The following is a 26,023-nucleotide window of genomic DNA, read 5'->3' as shown; positions in this document are numbered from 1 at the left end:
TGAGACCATCCAAAACTGGGGATTGAGGGGGAAGCACGAACTTCCTGGGGAACCATCCTTCCGAGGAAAGCGAGACCAGAGACACCCGCCCAGACCCCCTGCATTATTTTCTTTCCGGAACCTGAGAGGTCCTTCCCATTGGGAGGGCCAGGAGAGGAGACCCGGCCCACTCCCCGGCCGTAGCAGGAAAAAAAAAGGCAAGAGAGCAAAACCAGTATCTCTCGCGTGCTGCTACTTTGGGGAGACTGGTGGGGGTGGTCATCCCCACCCTACCCCGTCCATGGAAACCCGGAGGGAGATTCCTGCTTCGAGAAGCCTGGATCTTTGCTAGAAAGAGAGGTAGGTTTGCAGAGAGAATGAATTGATGGGCGATTTGCAAACTTTGGTTTTTCTTTCCTCTCAATGGGTTCTGAAAGTCCATTAATTTTCTCTTTATGGCATATTTCTTGCTACTGGATTTGGCTGGCGGGTTGCACAGATTTGTTAGATACTGTATTTCTTTCTTAGAGTCAGTTCTGAGAAATATAATCAAACAAGTGACTTGTTTTTCTTTTCCTAGTTTCTGTCATTCCTGGGCCGTGGGGGTAGGGAAATGGAGGGACTGTCTTTGGACATTCAAACTGAGCTTTTGGAACAAGTATTTCATTGCCCCCATCCGCTCCTGCCCACCCTCTTGGCTTGGGAATGAGACGATGAATGGAAAACTTGCAAAAATATTTTCCGCGTCTGTTCTCTTTCTCGAAAGCCCCGAACAGAGATGGGGGGGGGGAAAAAAGAACCGAATAAGAAACCTTACACAATGAGGGGCTATTGTGGGGACTGGGAGATGGGCTCACTGGGGGATGGGAGGGTGGAAGTAGGAGAAGTTGAGAGTGAAGAAGGGGAGTGCACAACTTAAATTTCTTTGGCTTTGTAGAGAAACCTCAGCAGTTTCTCTCTGCCACTTGCAAAACATCCTCAGATTTTCATGTCTATAATTAGCTGTGGAAAAAGCTGAGAGTTCCCTGTGCCACTGTTGTTTGAGTGTGTGCGAAGTGTCAAGAACCAACTGTGTGAGTGTCTCTGGTAGCACCACCCCATGTAGCTCTGGTCCCAAAGGAAAGAAGGGGTGAAGTTGGAAAGTTTGCAATTTTAAGACTGGTGACATTGGAGCTTGTGAGTGGTTTAGCCCTTGGGATTGGTCGCAGGCATCCGTGGGAGAAGTGCCTCTGAGCGTCTTGGGGCTGAAGAGGGAGAAATTAAGGCTGGATTTTGCCTCCTGCATGTCCCTCCCCCCCCCCCCACACACACACACGCGTTCACTCCCATTCTTGGCTCGCTCTTGGGATTGAGGAGGCCGGCTGGCTTCCTCTCCAAACGAGTCCAGGCTCACACACTCTTCCATCTCAGTGACTGACTCGCCGCTCTTAGTTGGTGTGGAGGATGTCGGAGGGGCCAGCCTCATCCTGGGAGCTAGTGGCAACACTGCTGGCCGGAGGCAACTCTCCCGGGCATTCCTGCTGGATTTACTTAAGTTGCAGACGCGTGGTCGGCGCCTGCTGGTTTAGGGAGGAGGGATGGCAGAAGAAATTTGGGGGCCCTCCTCTAACGCCGCAGGGGGGAGGGGAAGTGAAATCCCATTCTACAGCTCCACCTCCTCCTCTGGGTGGAGATCCTCCGCTCTTAAAATCCTCCCCTCCCTCGTTGAGCCCCTCCCAAAGCTGCCCTTCTGCTCTTCCTAGGTGGAGGTTCCCCTCCAACCCCCTCAGCTCCAGACCCTCTTTATGTGGAAGAAGGGAAGAGAGCAGGGTCTTCTTTGGCTGGGCCAGGCTGTGCAGAGGGACCCAGCAGTGAGGAGGGACTGGATAGGGGGAGGTATATTGTGTAGGCGGAGGTCTGGAAGAGGTGGTGGCTCTGGTGGCTAGTGAGCTATAGGGTCCCACGTTCGCACGAGATGGTGGCATGGGGAGCTAGCTCTGGGAGGGAGGGGGTCCTGGACCTTGAAGCCGACACATTTGTAGGGGTCAGGTCAGGGGGAGAGGAAGCACCTGTCCTCTGCCCCAGCTAGTTTGGTTAGAGGAGTGGTAAAGCGAGTGCTTAGAAACTGGAAAGAAGGAAGCAAATGATTTGGAGGAGAGCTTAATTGGGGGCTTCAGTTTTCGTTTTGAGGTGTTGGATGGTTGCCCTGATTGCACCCCTAAGCTCTTCCCTCCCTCCCTTCCTCCCTCCCTCTGTCCCTGTATTCTGATCTAGAAGGGAAAGAGGACCCTTCTCGGTGGGCGGGAGACTCAAGATAGGATCGAGTCCTCGTTCTCCAGGAGCAAGGGGAACCCATTTCTTTACTCCTGCACTGGAGCCCCATCCTCCCTGCCACCATTTTGAGGAGGTACGCTGCTCCTCGTCCGCAACGCCCCCGCCCTTCTAGGTGCATTATCCCACCCTGCAGCCCACCTTCCTATTTTCATTGCTCTAACTAGAAATAGATTATGGTAGGTTTGGGGAGGGTTCTCTATTTACCGTGCACTGAGGCGCCAGCTCCGTGGCCTCCAGCCCTAGGTCAGGGGGCTGCGAAGCTAGACCCGGTTGCTGCGAACCCGCGGCCCCTCCCCCCGCCCGCTTACTCCGCCGATGCTCCCCGCGTGCTTCTGCAGCTCTGAGCTGATCAAGGAGCCTCAGTTTTTCCCCTTCCAGTGTCCACCTCCTAGACTAAATTCAAGGTCAAGTCGAAGGAGCACAGCCCGTTTAGTCTCCGGGACTCCCCGCACCTAGCACAGTGCCCAAGACGTAAAAAACGCTTGGTCAATGTTTGTTGGAAGAAGGAAGTGGCATTTGTGGGGAGCCTGGGAATTCACGTCATCCTGGCTGATGCTTCCACAGTAATAGTGGGAGGGTGTGGTTGAGTCAGACTTGTCAGATCTCTACGGTCTTTGGTATCACAAGAAAGTCAAAACGGGAGGGCCCAGTGAGGGGCATAAGTAGAGCAGTTAAGAGTTTGCCCTACTTGTGAGTGCTGGAAGAAGATGGGGGGTGTGAAGTACCTGAGCAAAGGTATTGGCGAGCCTTCGTTTTCCGCACCCTCACAGCCTGAAGGGTCTTGAGAGGAAGAGAGGACTGGCCAACCCAGTTACTGACCCAACTGCCACCTGTCAGCAATTCCACAGGAAATTGCTTTGTATTCAAGAATTTAGCTTCACTCAGTCACCCCAATGGGCCTTTTTCTCTTTTATTCTATGCTCCTGGTCTTGGACTCAGCACCCGAAGACATGGATGGATAAGCTGTGTTCGTCTAAGGCATTCTAGTCCACCAAGCTTTGGAGGAAGGAAAGGAAGGTGTTCATTCTTGGCCTCCAGGACATTAATTAAGAAGGATGTTTGGCTAAGGATGACCCAGGTGTTTGATTTGACCTTGAAGAGGAATGAATGCCTTACCCTGGGCCTCACTGCCTTCCCTGGAGGAATTCTTCAGTTCCCTCTTCCTCAGACATGCATTGATCCCTGTCGTTCCCACTTGGTATTTGGTGGGCAGGGGTGAGAAGAAGAGAGGGTTGAGAAAGGCAAGGCCTCTGGGTCATGAGGAAGCAGAACACCTGGGCCTCCTCAAACTGGGACAGCATCCTTTCCCCACTCATTTCCCCTTTCTATAGAACCGGTCACAGCAATAAAGCAGGCACTGGGGCTGGAGTCCAAGAGGCTTGTGTGGAATGTTTTGTACTCTGCTTCCTCTCCCAGCATCTCTCTTTGTCTCCTTTTTCCTATTTTCCTTGTATGAGCCATTCTTGTTCCACTGACTTAATTTCCTCTGCACATGTTAAAACAGAAATCCCAGGGACTTTGGACTTCTGCCTCCACTCTATACCAGTCCTCTGTGTTCAACCCAAGGTGGGTTGAGGAGGGAAGCCAGGCAGGATCTAGTTAGAACCAGAGCCCGGTCAAGGAGCTGTTGGAGGCAACTTGTGTTGGGGGAGATAGTGGAGAGGCCAAAGGAGAGAAAAGGGAGGTGAGAACATAGATGGCATGGGGCAAGAGTACCCTGCTCTCTTTTGCCTCTCCTCACTCTAGTTCCTGTCTGGCTAAAGTCTTCAGAGCACTTCTGTGTGCTCTGGTTTTGCAAGTGAAGTAAAGAAATTCAGGGAGATGAACTGGAATGGAATCAAGAGACCTTCACTCTTGCCTTCTTGCCAGATCTCTAGGGCAGAGGGCTTGGGGTAGTGTCTTATTGGTGAGGAAGCAAAGACCCTCAGGTTGACTCAGGGAAACTCTCAGAGCACCTACAGCAAGATCCACCTAGATTGTGAAATCAATGCCAGGAGTGCAAACCAGTACAGTCCCTAAGGAGAGGAGATTCTAACAAAACAGCATATGCATTGACCCAGCAGTGGTGTGGCTCAACTTCTAGGAAATTATCCAGAAAAATGCACATTTGCAACACAAAAAGACCTATGCACAAGGTGATTACCTGAGGCATATTTACAACAGGAAAGGAGATCATTGGACACTACCCAGTGCCCATTCTTAATTGACTGGTTGAGTGAACAACAGTACATCCATATAATTGAGTGCTATGAGGCTAAAAACAATGAATAGGAGCCCTATGAACTTATGACATCCTTTCTAGGATATCTTATTAAATGGAAAAAGCAAGATTCAAGAGAGTGCATGAGCTTACCACCTTTGGGTTGAGAAAGCAGGAGAAATAATATTGTTTGCAGACATGTGCATGTGTGTGTGCATACAGATGGGATAAACCATAAATTAATTAAGATGGTTACCTATAGGGGGTGGGTGGGAACAGGGTAGAGGAGGTAGGAATGGGAGTAAAACTTTAGTCCCATTTGATTATATGGGAGTAAAAGTGATTATATCTGATTTCAGGCAGTTTTGATTTTTGAAGCAGGTAAATATTTTACATAATCACTAGTGAAATTAGATGCAAAAGAAAGAGGGAAAAAAAGCAAACCCTAAAGCCAACCATAGCAAAGACAATGAACCTAATTGTATCAACTTGATTATTCTACAAGAAAAGAATTAATTCTAGGAATTTTTTAGTTTAATGTCCTGACTTTGTATTCTTAGTGAAATATATTGGGTTAGCCAAAAAGTTCATTTAGTTTTTTCTGTAAAAGACGCATTTTTTATTTTCACTAATAACTTTATTGATTTGTATATTTTGAGTATGTTAGCTCTCTGCCACTATTGGCTTCCAGTGAGTAGAGGCCAGGGGTGCTGCTAAATATCTTCCAATGCATAAGACAGCCTCACAGCAAAGAATTATTTGGCCAAAATGTCAATAAGATCAAGAAACTTCACAAACCACTTTTGACATGTTTGATCAGTCACAGCACCTTCTCCATACACTGCACAAATCTGTTTTAGTGTTTCAGTCACATTTTTACCTTCCTAGAAATAATCATAACATGCTAAAAATGTTGTGTGTATCTTCTTCCATCTTCAATATTAAAATGGCTACACCAAAATTCACCAATGTTGATAAAATTTTTAATGCACATTGATATGACAGCTGTCATAATACAATTAACAAAATTATTTCAAATGAACTTAAAGAAAACTAAGCACTACTAGAGCCACTGTAAGGAAAAATGAACTTTTTGGCCAACCCAATATATTCAAAGGATTAAAAGAACTGAAAAAAATCTTGAACTTTCCTTGTAGGTCTGTTACTGGTCATGGTATTGGTGTGTTACTGGTCATGGTATTGGTGTCATAAATTGGAAACTTTTATTTCTTGTAGGGATAGATCAAGTGAGTAACTATATTGATATTACTGGAAATTCAGTTTTCACTGTGGAAGAAGAGAGACAAAAATATGAAATGGGGAAAGGTGAAGAAGAAGGCTGTGTTTCTTTATGTTTCTCCTAACACACTGTTCACTGGAAGGGTCTGGAAGTAGTGCTGCATAGTAGCATTGAACACACCTCATACCCAGGTTTTTATTTCTAAGCACCATTTCCCACTACGAGAAAGTAGTGCTCCTTGGACAAATGGCTGATTCCTTGTCTAGGACTGGGAAACTACGAGTGAGTGATGTTATGCCAGAAAGCTAGAGCATACTCATGACGAAAGGACATAGGCATTGGCTTGAAGGGGCTGTTTCTTACTGCGTAAATTTGGGACACATTCAGCATGAAAAAGAGTAACAGTAACAGATTGTAAGACACTGAATAAAAGATTTCATGAGTCCATTCTGACAGTTAAAATAGAACAGAGAGGAAAAACTCTTAATAAGTGTGAGCTAATGAAATGTAGACGTAACGACAGAATTTTAAATTTACCAGTTTGCAGCACCCAATATAATAGCTGATTCAGGCAGGTTACACTTACTAATGGTTGCTAAGACCAGTTGGGTGAAAGGTTGATCTCAGTGTATCACCTCATGGATTACTTACTCCTTACAAAAGGAAAAACCTGCCCTTACAACATGAAGAGTCAGCACTGTTTACCTTCACCAAGTAACCAGACAGCATTATAACAGGGTGTAGTCAAGAGGGGGGCCCCAAATAGGGATTTGGAATGGGGTCCAGAACTCAAGGTGTCCAGGAAATATTAGAAAGATATGTAGGATGTCCACACTCCTCCCCCGCTATAGGTGTGAGGGGAAGGGAGACATGGAGCAGGAACATGCTGGGCTGTTTTGAACAGCAGCAGTTTCGCAGCTGACCTCTGGCATGGTTATTTAACATATCTATAATTTTTAACTGGTTGCATGGATATGTTAAATAGCTGTGGCCATGCTCTGAGCCAGGGGAATGGAAGTGACTTCCGCCCAAGATGTAACTAAGGGCAACTCCCCCTGGTTGTAGTGCCTCTGTGAGAGCTTGGAGAAGATTGGCTCCATGACATGGGGCCACACCTGCCCAGACTTACAATGGCAGCCCAGTAAACTTGGAATACTACAGGAATGCTGGCAGGTGTCAGAAATGGGGGTATAGAGGAAGGTTGGTGTGGGGATTTAAACCCAGACTCAGCAGCCATGCTGCAGGGGAGAACCATGAGGCTTTGGCAGAGTGGGACCCCCCCACAGCTTTAGTGAGAGTGAGGACCACGTGGCTTTGGGGTGCTCCCTTCTGCCACGTGGCTTAGGCAGTAGGAAAGACTTTGCCTGGAAGAAAAGGGATGAAAGGACTCTTGCTGGTGGGCCATGAGAAGGTGACTCATGGCTTTGGATTAACTGGAGATCCTGGCGGTGACACAGCTGATGGTGCTGGGAGCCCATATCATGAACTTCTACTTCTTTTCCTGAGATACAGTACCCTAGACTAGGGCTGAGGAAGAGGGAAGGGAAGGACTGTGTGCATCTGTGGGTATCCTAAAAGACTTTAATATTTTAATGAAGATATTGGGTCACTACTTTAAGTCTATATAGCTTTAAATAAACATTCCCTTTCCTTTTCACAAATCTTTGGCATTGAGAGATGTCTTTCCTCTGGCGACAGGCACAGCAAAACTAATGGGGGGTCCTTTTGGTAATAGTATATCATACCCTTCCTTGACCCTGTTCTGTAATAGCATTAGTGGGACCACCTGGTATTAGTTCCTCTTGATTTGCTCTAAGAATTTCAGTCACATCGCCAATGTATTTGTCAAAAAAAATTTATTCTGAATCTCATTGTAAGGAGGCAAAAGACCAATCTAGAATGTGAGCCATTCTACATGACAACTGACTGAGACTTCAGAAGAGTGGATGTCATAAAAATATATTAAAACTGTTCTAAGGAGAAGGGTGAGGAGGCAAAAACCAGTCTAGATTTATGAAACTTCCCCTGCCTGGTGTTGCTCAGTGGGTTGAATGCTGGCCTACAAACCAAAGGGTCACTGGTTCAATTCCCAGTCGGGACACATGCCTGGGTTGCAGGCCAGGTCCCCAGTAGGGGGTGTGAGAGAGGCAACCACACATTGATGTGTCTCTCCCTCCCTTCCCCTCTGTCTAAAAATAAATAAATAAAATCTTTAAAATAAAAAAATAATAAAGAAACTAAAGAGACATTATAGTCAAATGCAATGCATAAACCTTAATTGAATCCTGAGTCACACATAAAGACATACTGGGACAACTGGGATTTTTTTCACATAGATAATAGGTAATATGTAATTATTGTTAATTTTTTAAGGTATGATAATGGTAATGATGATGGTTTTGTAGGAGAATGTCCTTATTCTCAGAGATTATGCAGAAGTATTAGGGGCAAAGTGTCTGCAAGTGATTTTTCAAATGGTTCAGCAAAAGGTGTGTGTGTGTGTGTGTGTGTGTGTGTGTGTGTGTGTGTATGTGTACACATCAAGAGAGGGCATACAAAATGTTAACAATTGGTGAATCTGAGTGAAGGATCCAAGTTGCTTATTGTGCTATTTTCTCAATGTTTCAGGTTTGAAACTTTTCCTCATACTAAGTTGGAAGAGAAGTCAATGCTGGGAGGACTCCCAGTTTCCTGCACTCCTCCCACTCATCTTCCAAACTCCTGGCCAACTAAGCTCCCTAGTCACCACCCAGCACACACAAGAGATCTGATTGTGATTTTCCTCAGGGAGTCTTCCTTCTCACCCTCAGATGAGGAGTGGGGCACATTGGGTGGGCCAGCTGCAATGCTGAGCAGCAGGTGGGAGCAGGCATTCCCCTGGTGAGAAAGCCCAGGGACAGAGGGCTTCCAGAATCACTCACCTACCTTTTGAGGAGGTATCTCACAAGGAATCCACCAATAGCCTGGACAGACATCTTTTCTGAATCCTATCTATAATTGGGTGATTCTGAGAGAACCTGGCTGTACTTGCCCTAAGCTTTCAAGCTGGGGCTAAGCAAGGCCTAAAGCTGCCTGGAAAAGGCAGCCCCTCGCCCCAACTTCATGCCCCTCCCTGCAGGGACAGCATAACAGCTATACTGTTAGTGACCTAGGTCACCATGAAACACCCACCACTGCCCCCACGAGCCTAGCTCTGGAGAGAGATCAGGTTCCCAGTTCTGATCATCTCTTTCTCTCCTTTTCCTCCTTCCCCCTCCACCCCTCCCCGGAAACCCTGGAGCCAGGCCTAGCGTGATTCAGGCTCTTTTCATGTAGGAGAGGGCTATTGATCCTTTAGTCAATTCTCCTACTGTCTTGCTAGGGAGTCTGAAAACATGGGAATCGGGGAGTTGGGAGGAGGCAGACAGGGAGGAGTTTGTTCTTCTGTTGCTGCCAGGCCTGCCAGAAGAGCATGGGACTGAGAGTCAGAAAACTGGTGATCTGGGCTGTTATATGACCTTGACCACGCCAGTGATGTCTGTGGGCCTTCATCTCGCCCCTGTAAAATGAAGAGGAGATTGGACAAACAGTCTTTTCTGATTCGAGACTCTCCTTTTCTACAAAGAGGCTAAACTCTCAATGCCCAAACCAAACCCTTTTTATCACAGACCCTAGCACAATCTAACAGCCTGTAGCAAAATTTTATCTTTCTAGCTGGGATGACCAAGGAGACCTAAAAGTTTCTGCCTTATGGGTGGCCGCCTTTGAGTTTTAAGTGTAGGACATGTTATAAGATTTCCTATCTCACCTTCTTGGAATTTCAGTTAAGAATTACCTACCAGTGTGGCTCAGTTGGTTGGAGCATCCTCCCATACACCAAAAGGTTGTGGGTTTGATTCCTAGTCAGGGCACATAACTAGGCTGCAGGTTCAATTCCCAGTTGGGGCACATGTGGAAAGGTAACCAAAAGATGTTTTCTCTCTCTCCCTGCCCCTTCCTTTCTCTAAAAGCAATAAACATACTTTTTTAAAAGTGCCTACTCAGCACCTTCCAAGACCACAGCTCTGCAATGTTCTAAGCCAGAAACTAAGAAAGACTGGCTAGAGATACAGAGATCCAAGCCTTCAGGGTATTTACTATCTTCTATGGAACATGATCCCCAGATAGTTACTAGGTCCAACCATATGAAATTGCCAATATGCAACTACTTGTGACCTACAAAAGATAATTTAATATGGTTCAGCCTAATACTAATACGATTAGACATTAGAAATCACAGACCACAGTCAATATTATGGGATAGAGAGATGAGGTTCTCATCTGAAATGTGGGTTAGGTTTGGAGACATTTGGGTAAGCTGCCAGCTGCTAGGCCAGGCTGCCTTCCCTGTCAGTCCAGACTTTTGGCCCTGGAGGTAGACATTGGCTGAGCTTTTGTCCAGACGCTGGTTGAGATTCTAGCATTAGCCTTTCTGGTGACTGGCCAGGGCTGCTGCCCCTGGGTAGAGAGTAGAGTACTGTCCATTTATAGTCCACTGTTCCTATGCCCTGAATGCCCTGCTTCATATCTTGGGAGCTGAGGATGGAGGAATATAAGAAAGGAGGAAATAAAAAATATTCATCCTCTTCTTCCCCTTGTCTAGTGGCAGACAAGAACAGGGATTCATCCTTGAAGCCTCATCTGGCACAGGGACCCATGATGCTGGGAGCTGAAGGGGTGTTAGTGGGAATATGGAGACCAGAATTTGGCAGGGCTTACCTGGAAGTTATCCTTGGAGGAGATGCTTGCCAAACAGGATATGAATGAAGAGAGAGGACAGATTTGATGGAGGATGGAGGAGAGGATGGGGGAAGGGAGGTGGGTTGGGAGAAAGAACTGTGCTGCTGCATCTGATTGAGGACACTGAGCATCATGGAGAGTCAGATACTCTGGCAGGTGAGGGAGACTGTCACTCCCCAACCCCCACCTCCACCCTCACACCAACCCCCCACTGGACCACCTCCAGTCTTTATCTGAGCAGGATGGCATCGGCCTCAGCAGCAGCCTGCTTCCTCCCTGCTCTCCTGTCAACTGTTAGGATGATTCCTCAATGTTTCTTCCCTGCTGTCTGTACTATACCTTTCTTTGTGGTAAGTACTCGTAGGATGTTGTTAGGATGCTAGAATAGGTACAGCTGGCATCCAAACTTCCAGGGGATTTCTAACCTTGGTACCGAGGAGGTCAGTCCCCAGGCTTTGGGGTGGGTCAGGGGAGGGGGCAGCTCATTTTATTGAGCCAGAGCATTTGAGATAGATAGAGTTGGAGAAATGGCCCAATTTCCCTCTTTTGCAAGTGAGAATACTGAAACCTAGAAAGTTGCACAAGGATACCAGACTAGTTTAAGCCCAAGACAGAGTGCTAGAGCCCCAATCTCTCTACTCCAGGTCTGTGAGTGGGTCCCTGACCCCATCAGTTTATCACTGTGACCCATATCAATGACAGAGCTCCGCAGCCCCTAGTTTCTCAACCCATATAACAGAGAAAACCGTTCCAGCCCCTGCAAAGATGTGTGGCATGCTGAGGTCATGTGCTGGAAGCACTTAGGAAGAAAGATGCTAGAAACCATAAAAGCTCTATGCCAGGATTGTTGCTACTGTTATTAACAGTTAAGGTCATTAGTACTAGAGAAAATGCAAAGGAGACGCACTATTGGCGCCATCCTCATTACTGTGAAGCTCCTAATGGAGCTGCATTTCTTCTCTTGGTCCTTCTGCAGCCCTTCCCAGACAGGAGCCCTGAGCTGGGACAACCAGAGTAATTGAAAGTGAGCAGAAGTCCTGGAAAGGGCTGGCAGAGCCTTCCTCCTGCCTGGGCATCCCTGCCCCTGTCCTTTTTTCCGGGTGTAGACATTCTGAAAGGTCAGAGGAAGTGTGGAAGGGAAGCATTCTGACCAACTTTTTTCTCAGCAGCTGACTGAACATGAGTGGCTATGGAGCTCTGATTTGGGATCTAAGAGTCAGGGGAGTGGGCTCACTGTAACGCAACAACACAGGCTGATTTTATTGCTGAGCCAATCTGTCATTCATTCACTCATTCATTTGTTCACTCAACAAACAATGAAGTGGGCACAAACTATATGCCAGGCACTATGTTAGGATTTGGGGAGAAGCAGGGTCCAGGAGGCAGGGAATGGCTAAGAACCGCCTACTTAACAGCTCAAGGTGGAGTATCCTGAGCCTAGGGGTACACAGCAAACCCTGATTGTGTCAGTGTTCTAGAGAGCTTGCATTTGTGTCCCTGGAGGCCACTTTAACCCCTGACTTCAGGAATATAATGTCTTGACTCCAGGCATAATTGGGCTAGGAAGGGCTTTGTATACCATTACAGGGTACCAGTGGGTTACCAAAGAACTGTGGCCTGATGGTGAGGGACTTGCTCTTGTCCTTTGCCGGAGCAAGCCTTCTGGGCCAGAGCTTGGTGCTGAAGCTGAGTGTTCATCCAGCCTGCTATATCCTGTCCTTGGGGTGGCATCCCAGTGTTACCTGACTTTGCCACCCCCCTTCTTGTGCTCTAGAGTCTGTTGAATGCCCAGAATGCATCTGAATAGAAACCTTAGGATGGAAAGATAAATTTATGAAGAAACCCTCCAGCTTCTCTTTTAATCCTTACTTCTCATTTTAGCCCTTTCACCCTACTTTCCAGAGGCCATGTAGTATTACAGGATAAAAGGGTAGATTTAGTTTTGTTTGGTACATATTACACATTTATTGAGCCTCAGTTTTCCCATCTATAAAATGTATATAATAGCACCTATCATTATCTACCCTGTAGAGTGTCATGATGGACAAATTAATTAGACATGGGAGGTGACAGCATTGAATGAATGCCAAAGTGTTAGATCTGTGTGCTGTCCTTCTCATTTCAATCCCTTCTCTTCATTGCCCAGCCTCAGGACCTTACTTTCTACTCCAGATCCTACTTATACTATGTCCTCCCTCCTCACCTAGATCAAGGCCTAAAATAATACTTGTTGCATCTTAAATAATAATAACTATAAGCAATAGTCTAAGCTAACATTCATTAATAATGTTCTAGGTAGTAAATTTGGGTTTCTCATTTAATATTCTCAGCAAGTAATAAAGCCTATGTTAGTATTGCCTTCATTTTACAAATCTATAAAGGTATTCATAAAACATAAGGCTGATGTCCTACCCTCCTCCAGCCCATATGTGGATTTCCTCTTTCCATTGCTAAGTGACTGACTAGTTAACAAGAACAGGGAGAGATTCAACAGCATTTATTGAATGTCGACTAAATGCCAGCTGCTTTCAAATTATGTCACAACAACCACCTTCTGAAATAGGTACAGGATTTGTCTTGGAGATTATCTGGTTGTAAGAACAAAAACCCACTCAAAGAAGCAAAAGTAGAAGGCTTTACTGGAAGGTTACAGAGAAATATCATGGAACTTCGTGGTGGGAAACACAGCCCCTGTGTGGACTGTGGCTTCTCTCTGGAGCCACAGCACTGTCTTCACTGCTTCATTGTCCACGTGTGCACCACCCATGGTGGGTAACCAAGCAGCAGGTTCAGTCTCTAAGTCTATATGACCTTCCCATTTACCTCTCCAGAGTAAATTAACTCAGTCTCTCAGCCCAAATGCCAGGAGATGCTGATTCCAGCTAGGTCCAGTGTGAACCCCTGCTAATTGTCTATGGCCTGCTAGAGGGGGTGGGGACTAATCAAACACGAGCACCTCAGCCTATCCCTTCTAGAGTGGAAATTCCTTGACCTTAGAGGATTCCAATCCAAGTATGCTCCTCATCCCACCTGACTGTCTCTAGGACATCACGGAGATGATGCGCTTGTGGCAGCCCAAAATGAGAGGTCGAATGAGTTGTCCCAGAATATGTGGGTTTGGGTAGGCCTGGAAAAACATTACCATTTGGAGCCCTGCTCTATGCCAGGCATTTTATATATGTTATCTTTAATCCTTATAATGTCCTACAATATGTTATTGTCTCTTTTGTAGATACGAAAGCTAACACTCAGGGAGTTAAGTAGCTCACCTAGAGGTCTTCTGGCTGGTTACAGTTGGTTATTTGACCCAGTCCTTCTCTGACACTAAGATCAATGCCCTTTCTTTAAATAAAAGTAAAAAGTATTTTGCTTTGATTCTGCTGGAATATATGTTCCATGAAGGCAAGGATCTTAGTCTTTTTGTTCACTGATATATTCCAGGCACCTGTAACAGTACCTGACACCTGACACCTGACACATAGTAAGTACTCAATAAAACATTTCTGAGTGGGTTTTGCTTTGGTATCTTCTGCACTCCTATGCTTTCCATGGTCGAAGGAGAAAAAGTAATAGTCTAGGTCTTGGAAAAAGAGCCATGGAAATATGCTAGGGTGACCCTCTGGGTATGTCTCCTATCCTACTCAACTCCCAGTCAGCATTGATGGGGGACATTAGTAATAGTCCCCCCATATAGATGAGTCTAAAGGAGTATGGCCCTAGATCCCTGTCTGTATATCAGACATTCAGCCCTGTGAGGGAAGCCAGTGAAAGGAGAGATCTCTAACACTGGATCATCTACTCACTGAGATGGAAATAGGATGCCAAGGTCCTCTGTTGCTGGAAAAAGAACCTAATTGCCACTGAATTTTCAGCCCCAGGGTCAGAGTTTATCAAGTCCTGAATTTCTTCTGGTGCCTTTTCCTATAGCAATTCCCTGTGTCCTCAGTTGCCCAGGCAGCCTTCCCAATCCCAGCAGCATGGTATTTTATAAGAACACACACTTGAGAGAATCAGTGGAACTGGGTTCAAGTATGCCTGGCCAGCTCTGTGACCCTTGACAAATCATTTACCTTATAGACTCAATTTTCTCTGGAAATGAGGATAATACATAAATATCAAGGGTGATACATATTCCAAGGGCATAGCCCATAGAAGGTGTTCATTGAATTTTTATTTTTCCTCTTCCATCCCTCCATTTCTCCACAAGCCTGCCCACTTACTCTCTGCTAACCTTTGGCTCAGTGCGTTTATAAAGGGGTTATAGTTCATTATTCTCCAGTAACAGAAAGGCCCAGAAGCTCCAGCCTGCAGCAACTTTCCACCAAAGGGCCTGAAGAGGCCTGCTGGGGGCATCATCATTTTCACATGATAGGTTATCCTCCCAGTGGCAGTTCTGGGATTGTGCTTGATATTTGTGCAACCAGAGTTCTGGCGAAATAAGGCAGACTGGCAGGTGCAGAGCCACAGTCACCTCACCTTGTCTGCCCTTGCTCTGTATTCCTTCCACAGGAGTAGATGTTGTAAGAGCCACTACTGGGAAGTTTCTTCTTGATGGAGGGAAAAAGAGTGGGTAACTATGGTCAGAGTGGAAATTTATAGAAGCTGTGGCCCGAGGATGTGATCATGATTTGGTCCCCCAGAGAAGCCACCAGCTGCAAGTGTAATTGAACAGGCCACTTGATAAACAGGAGAGTCCTAGCCTGCTCTCTCTGTAGCACACACCCACACAGAAATTTTAGGGACAGTTTGGCTGACCGAATGCATGCACCGGAACTTGCCTTTCCTGAGCTGGAAGGGGCTTGGCATTGCGTGGCTGGGTTGGGTCCCTGTTCTTGCTCCTGCTTCCAACCCATCCCCTAAGCACTCAAGGCTCTCTTGGCATGAGGGAAATTTTCCAGCCCCCTCTCAGTTTCTCGAGGATGGCATCCAGCGATGAAAGGTGCTTTCAGAGGAAGTGAGGGTATGACCATTAGCTGAGAGCTCATGTGGGCTGCATGATTGCCTAAGGCAGCATGGTTGATAAGGATGCTTTAGCTAGTGAATTCTGACAATAGCATTAGCTGAGCCTATTCCCAGCATGTGAGCTACTGGAAAGAAGTGGTCAGTCTTTGTCATCTCTGCATATCCAGTGTTTAGCACAGTCTTTGGTTCTTAGAATGGTCATCCATAAATGTTGGATGGATAGATGAATAACTGAATAAACAGAGAGAAATTTTTCTTTAGAGTCAAGAGCACAGCAAAGTTTATCTCCTTTCCCAGGGTCACCATCCCTGTTTGGCACTCTATCACCTCATGCCTGAATAATTTCAAAGGCATCCTAATGACAAGCAGAGAGGAATGAGCTCTAGATTAGAAGGCGGAGGACCTGGAATTTGAACCATTTATCACTTTTGGGAAATTCACTGAACATCACTGAAACATTCATGTTCAAAGTGACCTAAATGTAATTCAGTGACATTTCAACTCTCAAATTCTCTGCCTGCTTCTACCCAAACAACCCTGCAGATTGATTATTGTTGGTTACCAAAATTTAAAAATAAGATTTCACACAGAAATCCAAATTTCTTACTTCTGCAAAACCAGAAGCCCTGACAATAGTGGCCTGCCCTGTTTTCCATGGCAGTGGTGAGCAGGAACTGAGTAACTGCTGCTCCACTCAGGCAAATGTGTCCTTTTAGTTGGCGACAGTTTCCTCTTCTCCCTGTCACATAGTGCTAAGCCTACTTTGCTTATTTTTGTGTCTGCTTGGTTTCAGGCATTTGAATTTGCAAACCAAGAATGGAAAAAATAAAACTTATAAGGATGAAGGCAAGGGCCCTGAGAAGTAGCTCTCTTCTCTGCTGGGCTTAGGTGGCAGAGACTTGGGGATCTTCCTGGAAAGCTGGTAACTAGATTGTGAAAAGATACAGTGGCCAGTGCCCCAAGAGACTTTGCTTAGGCACTTGGTCTCCCAGAACTGCTGAGCCCCTTGACTGAGGCAGCTGTGTCCCCTTCACCTATCTCCCCCTCCTCGGACCATTCTGGTAGCTTGGAAGGCTCCCTGGGGCCTCCTCTGTATAACTTTATGGCCACTACTTGGAGGTGGGGAGGAGGGCTAGCATTCCATTGTAGAACTTTGGCAATGCTGGCAATTCTCCTTTCACTTCTTTCTTTTGTTCAACCTCCACTAGTGTCCTTGGCACAAAACAGGTCAGGCTGTTGGAAGGGCAAACTGCTGAAGTACAGTGTGAGTTGACCCAAGATCCCAGCTGTATTCAGATGGGTGAGGTGCACATTCTCCTGCTAACTTACTTGGCTCATCTCATGGCACCTGTTGATGTAAACATACATTATGATGATTCATGTCCTGGTCACTTTCAGAGACACAGCATGGCTTTTGATGTTTTTCCAGTGTTCTGTAGTCCAAATGGTGAATTTTGAGCAAAGCAGATCTTCAGTTTTTTTAGGGATATTTACTTTCTTTTTTTCCAGAATATAAAGCAATACATAAAGATACCTACCATTTATTGAACACTTATTATATATCAGGCACCATGCCAAATGCTGAAATCCATGACCTCATTTCCTCCTCAGGACAACTCTATAAAGAAAGTGTCATTCCTAATCTTTTCCAGAGAAGAAACTGAGGTTCAGAGAGATAATATATTTTAGCCAAGGTTCCACAGCTACTAAGTCGGGGGTGTGGAATTCAAACCATGTCTCTCAAATTCCAGAGTCTGAACTCTATATTGCTTCCATACAAGATTATTCTAAAAACTTTGGAAAACTCAGTAAAGCATAAAGGAAAAAATAAGATTTCCACAAGTCCAGGATAACTATCAACATTTTGGTGTATTCTCTTTTATTCTTTTATACGTGTGGGTGAGTATATACATTTTTTAACAAAATTGGGAACACATTGAATGTTGAAAAAAATTTAAAAGATTTTATTTACTTATTTCTTAGAGAGGGGAAGGGAAAGAGAAAGGGAAGGAGAGAAACATCAATATGTGGATGCCTCTCACATGACCCCCTCTGGGGACCTGTCATGCAACCCAGGCATATGCCCTGACTGGGAATCGAACCTCCTGGCACTCAACCACTGAGCCACACCAGCCAGGGCTGAATGTTGAATTTTTTATTCAAATTTTTTCCTACCCAATACTATATCATGAGTATTTTCTTACAAGTCAGCCCAAACATGGTCATGGAATCTAATAATGGCAGGCACCCAGGGGTGAAAGGTCTCCATGATTTTAGAAGGGAAATAATGATAGTGATGTCTGCAGCCTTTGCCTTGAAAGGAGACCGTCTGAAGCTAGCCTGGGTGGAGCACCAGCATCTTCATGTGGAGTAAGGAGATCAGAGAAGGGAAGGTGCTTGGAGCTCTTGAATTGCCTTTGAGAAGTTTCTTCCCTTCCTTTGTGTGCCTGGATCCTACATGAAGGTGGAGGCCAACTTGTATCTGAAGTGAGAGTTAAAAATGCAAAGCAGCTTTTACACAAGCTCAGTTAAAGGCCAGGCTTTCTGGAAGAAGTGAACACTCCAGATCCATCCCTCTATAAACCTGTGAGTAGAATTACTCATTAAGGTCAGAGAGGCTGACTCCTCTTGCTGGGTCTTTACTCTTACACTGGCCTCTGGTTGGAGAGGAACAGGAAACTTTCCTGCCTTTGTTCTCTAAAATGTGTATGTGTGAAAGAGGCTCAGTATATTTTATCTGTGTATATTTTGTAAGAAAAGATACTTTTTAAAAATCATCTAAGAATAAAGCATGGAGGGGCAGAGAGAAGGAATTAGAAAGACCAGCAGGCTGTCACCACTGATTAATTAGCATATGTAGGACTCAGGGTGAAGACAGGGTCTAGTGTATATGTCAGAGACAGAGGAGTCCCTGTGCTTGTGGTTGATGACTGAACACCCTTAGGATGTTCTGGAATGATATCCTGAGATGCCAGCCTCTTAGAGGTTGTACCAATCAGTTCTTACCAATTTGAGAGTGAATCCTGGTGGCCTCCATGGCAGATACAGGTTTGTGTAAAGAATGTTGGTACATCTTCAGTGCAGGCTGAATGGCTGGCACACGAAGTCTTGGATTTATGAGCTCTGTGTGATCTGGGGAAGCCTGCCACCACTCTATGCCCGTAGTCTGTCCCCTGACCCACAGAAAGATTTTACCCCCGCACTTTCATCCTTCCTAGGGAGGTTTTACCCCTGTACCTTCCCCTTTCCTAAGCTATCTCAGGGAGATAGTTGAGAAAAATGCTTCGGGTTCGTTTATGAATATAGAGGATTCTTCATTACTATACTGGTTACTATAGAAGCTCCTATGACAACACAAGAAGAGAACAATGTTGTTGTACATGTCGTTTAACCCAAACTTCAGCATTTTCAGTCTTTAAAATACCAGATATTACAATCTCGACTACTTTTGTGGGTTTTCACAAGAATCTCGTGGGATAATGGATATGAGAGTGCTTTGTATACCCTAGGGTGCCTACAAATATATAGATTATGATATGTGAAGATTCTTGAACGGGGAAAGCCCCTGTTGACTCAGCTGACTCCTCTGAGGTTTAGAAAGCCATTTCTCCAGCTCATGTAAAGTTGTAGCCCCCTTGGTTGTGCAGGATGGGTTCTTTCTATACTGTAAATGGGAGGGTAAGTTCTAGGAAGTACAAATGACTTTCTCAAAGTGGGTAAAGGATTTGGGAGTCTCAAGGCATTAGAAGGAGCTCATTAATTGAGTTCTTAACCATGCCGCTAGCTAACACTGACCTTGTGCAAGCCCCTTAAACTCTGAGCCTTATGTTCCTCATTTGTTTCTAGCCACAAAGGCTTGATTATTCTAGGGGGGGCATGTGGAATCTAAATGGAAGTATTTTGAGAAATTAAAACATATATGAAAGGACATTGTTAGAACTCAGAGGTGTTCCTAAGGATGCTGAGATGAGCCAATGTTTGATGAAGACTGGAAGCCCTAGGATCTCATTTTTTCAGAATTGGAAGGGGCCATAATCAACACCTTCAGTTTTACAGACCAAAAGAAAAAATGAGACCAAGGAAACTACATTGTTTCTCACACTCTACCCTGACCAGGTCATATCCTCTCTCTAGGGGTCAAGTTCCCCAATGTGCAAGTGGGGTGCCCTCCAGTTTATCTCCTTGCTCATCCCAGTGCTGCTGAGTGAGGACTAATGAGATCATTCAGTCTGTATATGCTGTAACATCCTGTATTAAATCATCTCAGACCCACTAGATGTAAAATGTCTTTCATGCTAACATCCCAGAATCACCCCAATTTTTGTCTGTCTCTGATCATCCACATTTATGAAGCATGCTTGCCCAGCATAGTGCCAGGCAAGTCCGTGTTCCCAGTGGCAGTTTAGGGCTGAGTGCTCTGAAGGAAACTGTGGAGACATGTTGGAGCCTCTGAAACCCCAGGATTTTTCGCTCTTGAAGTGTTTAGAGAGGCCAGGTGAAAGACGGGGTGAGAACTGGGTGGGACCTCCGGACCCCCTGAAGCTAAAAAGTGGTGGTTTCTCCCTGGGGTGTGGTGAGGGGGAGAACTAGGTTCCTGAGGGAGGGAGAGGCTGCTGGGCTGGCTGAGTCACTGACTGACTCCTGGTGAGCCAACACTGAGTGGCCAGGGTGGAGCCACTGCCTTTTTTGGCTTCAGGGTGGAGCCAGCCTTCAGAAGGACTGAAGCATGCTCAGGGGCTGTGGGCTAAGGTTGAGTGTAGGGACTTCTTGAGGTTGAGAGGCAACCTCTACTGGCCCCTGCCTTGCGAGCCTGGAGCTCCCTGTGTCGGTGGGTTGATGTGGGCTTTAGGACCCAGGAAGTTTCAGCAGAAAGGGGTTTGGGTTCTCTGCAAGGTGTTGTGCTGGGTCTGGATCCTAGAGGAGAGGAGCACTCAGGCCTGTGCCCGGGTTGCTAATGCCCAGAGTCTCCCTTAATAGTGAAATGTGATGCCACTCTTCTGCCTCCTTCCACCCCCCAAGCTGGAGACCAAGCCTCCCCTTCTCTTCCCACTTTCTTTGTGTGCCCCTCCAGGCTTATGGCTTGCAGGTTCCTAGAGGAATTATATGCACACTGGCCGACCCACCCTGGTTCCTTTTACTCCCACTTCTCCTTCCACTTCACCCTCCAAAATGAGAATTTCTAAATGTCCCTGGCTGGTAGCTGAGTTGGTTAGAGTGTCTCTGTTGCCTCCATATATGCCAAGGTTGCCAGGTTCGATCCTGGGTCAGGAGACATACAAAAATCACAGATGAATGCATAAATGGAACAACAAATTGATGTTTCTCCTTCTTCCTCTCTAAAATTTTAAAAAATGAATTCTAGCCCATGTGGTTCAGTTAGTTGGAGCATGGTCCCTTAGAAGGGGAGGTCGCTGGTTCCGTTCCCAGACACAGCACATACCTAGGTTGCTGTTCAATTCCCGTGGGTATGTGCAGAAGGCAACCAGTCAGTGTTTCTTTCTCTCTCTCTCTTTCAAAAGCAATGAAAAAAAAGGGCCTCAAGTGAGGATAATAATAATTTCTAAGTAGAAGACATATTCTTATTAGACTGATGTGGTCAATGCAATGTATTGACTATGTTGTTAAGTGACGGTTTTGAACCCTGAAGTTGCTAACTTAGCAAATCCATGGCTCTCTTTGATCATGCAGGTTAAAAAGTGTTGCAACAGAAATAGTGGAAACCTTTCTGTTCCTGCTTCATTCATCTCTAGCTTTATCTCTTTCTTCCCTTTTCTTTATTTCTCAGGTGCACAATTTACATATTTTAATAACCCAGTGAAGACAGCTGAACCCAATACTCAAGCCAAAAACAAGATCACTACTATAACTTTTTAAGAAGATTTTATTTATTTATTTTAGATGGGGAAGGGAGGGAGAGAGAGAGGGAGTGAAACATCAATGTGTGGTTGCCTCTAGCACACCCCATACTGGGGATATGGCCCACACAACCCAGGCATGTGCCCTGACTGGGAATCAAACCGTCTATGCTTTGGTTTGCAAGCCTGCACTCAATCCACTGAGCTACACCAGCCAGGGCCATTACTATAACTTACATCCATCTATGTGCCCTCTCTATCCTGTCTTCCACCCCATCACCTATCCCAACCATTATCCTGAATTTTGTGATTATCATTCTTTTGATAAACATATGTGTCTAAACAAATATTTTATTTAGTTTTGTTTTATATTCTGTATTAAAAATATAGACTAGGTAAAGTTTTCTGTGACTTGCTTATTTTCACTCAATATTATAATACTAGGATTTATTCCTCTTGAGTGTAGCTGTAGTTCATTCATTTTCACCGCTATATAATATTTCATGGTGAAGCTAGGACCATTTTTTGCCATTTTGAAGAGCATTCCTGTTCATGTCTTCTGATGCACATGTGCAAATGTTTCCTGGGTATAGAGCTCAGAAGGGAATTGCTGGATCTAAGTATATGAATATTCAAATTTACACAATAACAACAGGTTGTTTCCCAATACATTTGTAGCAGCTTTTCCCTACCAGTGAAATATAAGAGATACTGTTGATCCATGCCCTCTCAAGTACTGGGTATTGACAGACTTCTTCATTTTTACCAGCCAAATGGTATAATATCTCTTAGTGATCTTGATTTGCATTTCCCTGGTTACCAATAAAGTTGAGCAGCAAAAATAATATTCTACTGATCAGACACACAAAAATAGCATATATTAGAGTGTTTGTGCCGTGGCTGGTGTGGCTCAGTGGATTGAGTTCCTGCCTGCAAACCAAAGGGTTGAGGGTTCCATTCCCAGTCAGGGCACATGCCTGGATTGCACACCAGGTCCCCAGTAAAGGGCGTGTGAGAGGCAACCACACATTGATGTTTCTTTCCCTCTCTTCCTCCTTCACCTCTCTCTAAAAATAAATAAATAAAATCTTAAAAAAAATAAGGTGGTTGTATATGGAAAAATCTTAAAGATATTTAATATTTAAAAGACACAAGGGTATTAAAAGAATTATGAAGGGAAACAAACCTCAATTGGTGAGGTTGCTTTCTCTTTGGATGTCTCTCAGAGGTTTCAGATATCCAAAGAGAATGCCTAGAAATCAAAAAAATACAGAAGGAAATTAAAATTTCAATGAATGGGTTAAAATTGTATAATTACAGATAAAACTTAATAAATTGGAAGATATTTCTGGAGAAATTATATAGGACATGGAAGAGATGGAGATAGAAAATATAGAAGAGGAATAGAAAATAGAAGAGTTGGAAAATTTGTTTCCATAAAAGAACAGATAGTAAATATTTTAAGTTTATAGCCCATGTAGTTTCTGCGATTACCACTCAACTCTCCTATTGTTATGTGAAAGCAGCCATAGCAACATGTAAATAAATGGGTGTGGCTGGGTGCTAATAAAACTATATTTATAAAACCAGGTGGCATGCTGTCCAGACTTGGCCCATGTGTTATACAGTTTGTCCACTTTCAGAATAGAGTAAAAAGATCCCAATATACATTTAATTAATGTTCCAGAAGAAGATAATACAGGAAATAGGAGTATGATAATATCGAAGAAGTAATGGTCAAGAATTGATTAAATATAATTACTATATTTATGAGACCTAATGAATCCCACTTGGGAGAAAGAAACTTCACCCCTAGACACATCATAATGAAACTACAGAACACCAAGGACAAATAATTTCGAAGTAAGACATTCAAGAGAATTACAATTAGTTTGACAACTGATTTCTCAACCTCAGTTGAGAAATCTCAACTGAGATAAAAGCCAGAAGATTGTGGACTGATACAGTCTTCAAAGGGCTGAGACAATAACTGCTAACACAGAATTCTACTATCAGTAAAAATCTTTCAAGAATGAGGGAAAATTAAGACCCTTTGCAAACTAACAAAGAGGTTTCCACTAAAACAGCTTCTGAAAAAAAAGATAGTTAAAGAAGAAACATTACCTAAAGGAAAGGCCTGAAATTCAAGAAGGAATGGTAAGCAAAGGAAATCGTAAACATGGTGCTAAATCTAACCAATAATAGCAAAGAAAATGATAACAATGTCTAACATATGGGGTAAAATAAACCTATAATTGAAATCCATAGTAACAACAGCATATAAATGAAAAAGTGAATAATTGGAGTTTTAAGTGTTCTATGGCCCTAGTATTTGTTTGGGAAGAAGTTAAAGATATTGATTATCAGAAATTTTTATGTTAAGTACACATGTTAAGTTTCTAGACTAACACTAAAAAACTAGGAAGAAAATGGAAAGAAAGAAGCAAAGGAATCTGAAGACAATAGGAAATGTAGCAGTTAAAAAAATTGTGATGTAGAGGAAATTAATAAATATTACCATTTATTGAGTACCTACCATGTTAGTTATTTTGAATCATTAATGTTCATAATTTCATGTAACATAGGTAAAAGTGTCAGGCCGAAGTAGGCATACAGTTAGAGTTTCATTATTCCTGGGCTGTTGCACATAAAAGAAGGTCTGAAACTGGAGTTCTTAGAAACAGCATGGTGAAAAGAAAAGCATGAGACAGCAAAAATATGAAATTCACCTCTCTACTTAGAAGTTTTGTGTGGTATTGAGTACAATTTTCCCCTCAGTTTTCTCATCTATAAAAGTAAGTCGGAGTGCTCGATACTTAATAATGTTCATTAAATGCCAGATGCTCACTAAATGGTAGATGTTACTGGTAGAGAACTTTTTCATAGTCATAGAGCTTAGATTCCAATTCAGGTAATTGAAATTGAACCAAAGTTACTTTCTCTTTTACAACGTGGTGGACTTGTCCTCTGTTCTCTGAGGCAGAAGTATCATATAATAGCTGAAAATGTAAGTTCTGGAATCATGCAGACCTGTGTTCGTGGCTCAGCTTGACTACTAGCTAACCCTAGGACTTTGGGCCTCAGTTTCTTCAATTGTTGAAAGGGGACAAAAATAGCTGTCACAAAGAGTAGTTGTAAGATTGCAAGAATGCATGCCAATCACTTTGGTGGTAGAAATTACAAATTAGGTCACGGTTTAATACAGCCATACTTTGGGGTTATTGTGTGTTCAGTTCCAGACCATCATGAAAAAAGTAAATCAGTCTTTTTGCTGGTGGAGGGCCATGCCTTCAACTTGTAAAAAATGTAGCATCAATGAGGTACAATAAAATGAGGTATGCCTGTATAAGAAAGAGTAAGAGCTAATGAGTAGGCTGTTAGGCAACAGTAAGAAGAAATGGTTTCTATCATTGGAAAAAAGATTAGTCTAGATGACCTTCATTCTCTTCCAACCTTTAGATGATCTTTTCTTCTTAGATAAGAGCAAGGGAAATTTAGCTATAATTCCTCACTCACATTCTGACTGATGAGCAGGTTGCCAGTGGCCCCCCCTACAAGTGAAATGGTCTGGTTAACAGCATTAAATAATAAGCACAATAATAATACTTGAATGTTTTACAATGTGGCAGTACTGTGTGCATTTATGTGGATTAATTATTTCAGAGTCTTCTGAAATATTTTAAATGGGGATGCTGGGCCTGCGAACCAGACAATCGAGGTTCGATTCCCAGTCAGAGCACATGCCTGGGTTGCAGGCTGGTTCCCTGCAGGCCAGTTCCCAGCAGGGAATGCACGAAAGGCAACCATACATTGATGTTTCTCTCCCTCTCTTCCCCTCTAAAGATAAATAAATTAAAAAATCTTTTAAAAAATAAATAAATGGGGATGCTATGGTTATCCCCTGTTATCATTGCCAAAACTAAACAGCAGAGACATTGACTGACTTTCCCAAGGTCAAAAAGGTAGTGATAGTAGATCTGGGACTTGAGTCCATCTACCCACAGGGCCTGTGCTCTTAAGAGGTAACCTGGTCCCTGAGAAAAGGGGTTCTCGTTTCTGGATAGCATCTTCTAGGCAATCTTATGGTGTTAACAAGTGTGGTCTTTGTCAAACTCAGGTTTGGACTCTGGTTCTACTTTTTACTGTGTGGCTCAAGAAGAGGTATTTAATCAGTTCTCTTTTCTACAAAATGAAAGCAGTATTATCCGTTTCCCATTGTATGGATATACCACATTTTTTAGACTAGAAGACACACTTTCCCCACCCCCTACTTGGGGGTGAAAGGAGGTACGTCTTATAGTCTGAATGTAGCTAACCTGGCTCACTGGGGGGGGGCTATATTATTTATGTTATTAAATATTTTACCACATTTTTTGCTTCAAAATCTTTTTTCCTATTTTCCTGCTCTAAAATCTAGGTTCATCTTATGGTCTAGTGCATCTTACGGTCTGAAAAATTTGGTACCACATTTTGTTTATCAATTGCCCAAGTTTGTTGAGAGAATCAAGTTAAATAATATGAGGTATTCAAAAGAGACCGGAAACACTGTATTTCCATTATGAATCAGGAAGACCTCAGCCACACCAGCTCTAAGCAGATGCCTCTGTTCTCTGAGCTGATGATGAGGTGACTTTCAGAGAGTAACAGAAAGCTGACTTTTCCCCTGCTCCTTGAAACGAGGACTTGTCCATTGCCCTGAATGCCCTTCCAACTTCC

The 26,023-nt window shown here is 44.1% G+C and overlaps 1 protein-coding gene across 6 annotated transcripts in view; it reads left to right on the top strand.

Moving 5' to 3' along the window:
• The first annotated feature begins 248 nt into the window (after window positions 1-248).
• Window positions 249-26,023, top strand: part of ATP2B4 (ATPase plasma membrane Ca2+ transporting 4) — a 98,058-nt gene continuing 72,283 nt past the window's right edge. For all 6 annotated transcript variants that reach the window (XM_053667925.1, XM_053667924.1, XM_053667929.1 and 3 more), the window contains exon 1: window positions 249-339. The gene's annotated coding sequence lies outside the window, so the exon portion shown is untranslated. The remainder of the gene's footprint in view (window positions 340-26,023) is intronic.

The sequence above is a fragment of the Artibeus jamaicensis genome, unplaced genomic scaffold (assembly GCF_021234435.1).
Source record: "Artibeus jamaicensis isolate MK-2021 breed Jamaican fruit bat unplaced genomic scaffold, CSHL_Jam_final contig_475, whole genome shotgun sequence".
NCBI lineage: Eukaryota > Metazoa > Chordata > Mammalia > Chiroptera > Phyllostomidae > Artibeus > Artibeus jamaicensis.
The sequence above is the reverse complement of the archived record's forward strand: the minus strand, read 5'-3'. Positions and strand labels throughout refer to the sequence as shown.